General features: G+C 46.3%; 1 pseudogene across 1 annotated transcript; it reads right to left on the bottom strand.

The window, feature by feature from the left end:
- Positions 1 to 407: 407 nt before the first annotated feature.
- LOC116524693 lies at positions 408 to 1,546 on the bottom strand (annotated as a pseudogene). The gene has a single exon (XR_004257443.1). The product of XR_004257443.1 is annotated as a cofilin-1 pseudogene (transcript).
- Positions 1,547 to 5,690: the final 4,144 nt, after the last annotated feature.

The following is a 5,690-nucleotide window of genomic DNA, read 5'->3' as shown; positions in this document are numbered from 1 at the left end:
AGGCTAGAGTAGAATGGCATGATCTTGGCTCACCGCAACCGCCTCCTAGGTTCAGGCAATTCTTCTGCCTCAGCCTCCTGACTAGCTGGGATTACAGGCACGCGCCACCATGCCCAGCTAATTTTTTGTATTTTTAGTAGAGACGGGGTTTCACCATGTTGACCAGGATGGTCTCGATCTCTTGACCTCATGATCCACCTGCCTCGGCCTCCCAAAGTCCTGGGATTATAGGCTTGAGCCACCACGCCCGGCCCTCTTTTTTTAAATTTTTTTTTTTAAATAGAGACAGGGTTTCTCCATGTTGGTCAAGCTGGTCTGGTACTCCTGACCTCAGGCGATCTGCCCGCCTTGGCCTCCCAAAGTGCTGGGATTACAGGCGTGAGCCACTGCACCCGGCCTTACATGTCTTTTTTTTCTTTTTTCTTATTAATGAGTCTTTTTATTGTCTTTTTTTTTAATCGAAGGTCCCTTAGTGGTCCTGCTTCCATGAGTAGCAGTGACCAGGGGAAAAGGGAGAGGAACCAGCTGGCACAGGGAGGGGTCATCTCCACAACATTCCATTTATACACAGAACTAAACGGACAAGCACAGAGTCAGTATTGCAGTTAGAAGTTGGCAGCATGGGAAGGGGAGGAACAAGTGGGGATTGGGGATATTCTTAAAAAAAAAAACAGGTTCCCCCCACAACTGGGAGGCCTGAGGGGAATTTGGTCTGCTTCAACCCAAGAGGAATCAGAAGATCAAAAGCAGTTTGGGAAGGCCAGGACCGTCAGGGATGGAGGGAGGAGGAAAATCCAGGGGGCGGGGGGTCTGTTTGGCAACTGGGGTAAAGGGATTGCCCTCCCCCTGCTGGGATCCCCCCAGCCCCTCCGGTCTGGCAGGAAGGGGGCAGCCTTCAACCCCCAAGGGCAGATGTGGGGCTGCCAGATGCTCCAGGCAGGGAGCCAGAAGGGGCTCACGAAGGCTTGCCCTCCAGGGAGATGACGGCACTGCCCCCCCGCTTCTCTGCCAGGGTGCAGCGGTCCTTGACCTCCTCATAGCAGCTTGCTTGCAATTCATGCTTGATCCCTGTCAGCTTCTTCTTGATGGCATCCTTGGAGCTGGCATAGATCATTTTGCTCTTAAGGGGCACAGGCTCAGGAGCCCAGAAGATAAACACCAGGTCCTCCTTCTTGCTCTCCTTGGTCTCATAGTTTGCATCATAAAGGGTATAGCGGCAGTCCTTATCTGGCAGCATCTTGACAAACGTGGCATAGGGGTCATCGACAGTTTGGCCCCCATCGCCCACCAGGATCTCCTTGCCCTCCTCCAGGATGATGTTCTTCTTGTCTTCACTCAGGCAGAAGAGCACAGCCTTCTTATTACGCTTCTTCACCTCCTCTGGCGTTGAAGACTTACGCAACTTCACGTCATTGAACACCTTGATGACTCCATCAGAGACAGCCACACCAGAGGCCATGTTTCCGGAAGCGAAAAGGAGAGGGCACGGAGAGCCGCAGAAGAAGAGAGCTCTGCAGCCGCTGCCGGGACCCGACAGTACATGTATTTTTAAACAGAATTTTCTACAAAAAAATAATAGACTATTGTGTTAGTCAGGGTTCTCCAGATAGACATGAACCTTAAGAGATACAAATATATGAGAGAGGATTAATTAGGAGAATTGGCTCCTGTGATTATGGGAGACACAACAGGCCATCTGCAATCTGGAGACCTCAGGATGCCAGTATTACCGTTCAGTCCAAGTTCAAAAGCCTGTGGAGTTGATGGTATGATTCTACCATCAACTTCGGGGGGCGATCAACTGGGGTGAGGGGATGATTGTAAGCCCTGGAATTCCAAGTCTGGAAAGCCTGGAATTCTGATGTCCAAGGGCAAGAGGAAGAAAATATCCCTGCTCAAGGGTTCAGGGTAGTGAAGAGGAAGAGGAAATCATTTTCTCTCCTTTTTTGTTTTACTGGGTCCCTAGCCCACTCACACTGAGAGTGAATCTTCCCTTCTCAGTCAACTGACTGTGAGGAAACCTCCTCACAGATACATCTGGAAACAATGTTTTACTAGTTATCTAGGTATTCCTCAATCCAGTCAAGGCAGCATCTAAAATTAACCATCACAATTACACAAAAATATTAAAACATCAACATGATCAAAATACAAATAAATTCAAATGCAAACAAAAAAGTGGGAAAGATTTACCACTTGTGTATATGGACAAGGGGCTAGCTTCTTCAATACATACTTTCTCCAAATCAATAAGGAAAACTCACTCAATAAAAAAACTAGCAACCAAGAATAATAATAGAGAAAAGATATGAACAGACAGTAAAAGCAAATGACTCTTTTTTTTTTTTTTTTTTTGAGACGGAGTTTCACTCATTACCCAGGCTGGAGTGCAATGGCGCGATCTCGGCTCACCGCAACCTCCACCTCCTGGGTTCAGGCAATTCTCCTGCCCCAGCCTCCTGAGTCGCTGGGATTACAGGCATGCGCCACCATGCCCAGCTAATCTTTTATATTTTTAGTAGAGATGGGGTTTCACCATGTTGACCAGGATGGTCTCGATCTCTTGACCTGTGATCCACCCGCCTCGGCTTCCCACAGTGCTGGGATTACAGGCTTGAGCCACCGTGCCTGGCCAAGCAAATGACTCCTAAACATATGAAAAGATGTTCAGCTTCACCCATGATAAGAGAAATGCAAATTGAAGCTTTGATAAAATAGCCTGTTGAGTTTTTTTTTGTTTTGGTTTTTTGTTTGTTTGTTTAAAGATGGGGTTTCACCATATTGGCCAGGCTGGTCTGGATCTCCTGACCTCAGGTAATCCGCCCACCTCAGCCTCCCAAAGTGCTGGGATTACAGGCGTGAACCACCGCGCCTGACTTGTTTGTTTTTTGAGACAGAGTCTCACTCTGTCACCCAGGCTGCAGTGCAGTGGCGAGATCTTGGCTCATTGCAACCTCTGCCTCCTGGGTTCAAGCGATTCTCCTGTCCCACACCAGGCTAATTTTTGTACTTTTAGTAGAGACAGGGTTTCTCTATGTCGAATTCCTGACCTCAAGTGATCCACCCGCTTTGGGCTCCCAAAGTGCTGGGATTACAGGCCACCGTGCCCAGCCAAAATACCACATTTTACTTATAGACTGTTACATATCAGAGTCTGAAAATATGTGGCATTAACAAGGATGTGGGCAACAGGCAATGTCCTACATTGTTAAGAGGAGTGTAAATTGTCACCCACTAATAGCTTAGCATTATCTATCAAATTTGAAAAAGCACAAGGCTTTGGCACATAAATTTCAATTCAAGGCATGGCATAGTGGCTCACACTTATAATCTCAGCATTTAAGGAGGCAGAGGCAGGAGGATCACTTGAGCCCAAAGTTTGAGATCAGCCTGAGCAACATAGTGCGACCTCATCTCTTTTTTAAAAAATTAAAAAAAAAAAAAAAAAAAAAAGGCTGTGTGCAGTGGCTCATATCTGTAATCCCAGCACTTTGGGAGGCTGAGGTGGGCGGATTACCTGAGGGCAGGAGTTCAAGACCAGCCTGACCAACATGGAGAAACCCCGTCTCTAAGAAAAAAAAATTGCAAAAAAAGACCAGGAGTGCTGGCTCATGCCTGTAATCTCAGCACTTTGAAAGCCCAAGCCAGCAGATCACCTGAGGTCAGGGGTTCACACCAGCCTGGCCAGCATAGTAAAACCCCCATCTCTGCTAAAAATACAAAAAAAAAAAAAGGGCTGGGAATGGTGGCTCATGCCTGTAATTCCAGCACTTTGGAAGGCCAAGGTGGGTGGATCACCTGAGGTTGGGAGTTCAAGACCAGCCTGCTCAACACGGAGCAACCCTGTCTCTACTAAAAAAATACAAAATTAGCTAGGCGTGGTGGCTCACGCCTGTAATCCTAAGTGAGGCAGGAGAATCGCTTGAACCCAGGGGGCGGAGGTTGCGGTGAGCCAAGATTGCGCCATTGTACTCCAGCCTGGGCGACAAGAGCTAAACTCCGCCTCAAAAAAAATAAAATTAGCCAGGCATGGTGGCGCATACCCATGGTCCAAGCTACTTGGGAGGGTGAGGCACAAGGTATTACCTGAACCTGGGAGGCAGAGGTTGCAGTGAGCTGAGATCGTGTGACTGTGTGACTGCACTTCAACCTGGGCAATAAAGCAAGACTCTGCCTCAAAAAAAAAAAAACCTGTTTTATTTTAAAAAACAGAAATTTCTCATACAATTATTTCTTGTACAAATATACTTGTCCATGTACAAAATGATAAATGACAAGAATATTTATTATAGCATTACCTTTTCTACAGGAAAAAATAAAAACAATTTAAATGTCCACCAATAAGGGACTAGTTTAAACTATGGTGCATCAAAGGAATTATACGCAGCTGATGTGGAGAATGAGGGCATTCTATACTAATTAATAGTGGCATCTGATAGGCTGGGTGAGGTGGCTCACTCTCGTAATCCCAGCACTTTGAGAGGCCAAAGTGGGTGGATCACGAGGTAAGGAGTTAGAGACCAGCCTGTCCAACATGGCAAAAATCCATCTCTGCTTAAACTACAAAAATTATCTAGGCATGGTGGTGGACACCTGTAGTCTCAGCTACTCAGGAGGCTGAGGCAGGAGAATCGCTTGAACCTGGGAAGCAGAGGTTGTAGTGAGCGGAGGTTGTAGTGAGCCAAGACTACACCATTGCACTCCAGCCTGGGTGATAGAATGAGACTCTGTCTCAAAAAAAAAAAATAGTGGCATCTGGAGCTAGTGTGCCTGGGTTCAAATCCTAGCCTGAGTTTCCTCAAATATAATCTACCCCAAAGGGTTGTTATGAGGGTTCAATGAGTTACTAATAAGTTACTGCTTAGACCAGTGCCTGGCATATGCTAAGTATATGTAAGTATTAGGGATTATCATTAAACGGAGGAGGAGAAAAGCAAATAACAGAATAGCATGTATAGTATTCTATAATTTATGTGAAGAGAAAACAAACATGCATGTTTGTAAATGTATAAGATGAATACCTCTTGAAGGACGCACACATTAAACAACCTGGTAGCTGAGATTGACCCTGGCTAGGGCAACTGGTTGGCTAGAGAAAAGAAAGGAAGAGACTTCTTTTTCAGCAGTTTGTCTTCATACCTTTTGAATTCTATGCTAAGCTTGTTATTACCTTTTCATAACAGAATTATATTATTATTTTTTTTTTTTTGAGACAGAGTTTCGCTCTTGTTACCCAGGCTGGAGTGCAATGGCGCGATCTCGGCTCACCGCAACCTCCGCCTCCTGGGTTCAGGCAATTCTCCTGCCTCAGCCTCCCGAGTAGCTGGGACTACAGGCGCGCACCACCATGCCCAGCTAATTTTTGTATTTTTGGTAGAGACGGGGTTTCACCATGTTGACCAGGACGGTCTCGATCTCTTGACCTTGTGATCCACCCGCCTCAGCCTCCCAAAGTGCTGGGATTATAGGCGTGAGCCACCGTGCCCGGCCTAACAGAATTATTTTTAAAAAGAAAGGCATATATGCACTTTTTAGTTTTTTCAACAGGCATGATTACTTCTTTGTTTTCCTTTCTTTTTTAAGACAGTGTCACCCAGGCTGGAGTGCAGTGGCAGGATCACAATTCACTACAATCTCGACCTCCTGCACTCAAGCTATCCTCCTACCTCAGCCTCCCACCTGTAGCTGGG

Source organism: Sapajus apella, unplaced genomic scaffold (genome assembly GCF_009761245.1).
Source record: "Sapajus apella isolate SASKATOON/1434 unplaced genomic scaffold, GSC_monkey_1.0 scaffold46, whole genome shotgun sequence".
Taxonomy (NCBI): Eukaryota; Metazoa; Chordata; class Mammalia; order Primates; family Cebidae; genus Sapajus; species Sapajus apella.
The sequence above is the reverse complement of the archived record's forward strand: the minus strand, read 5'-3'. Positions and strand labels throughout refer to the sequence as shown.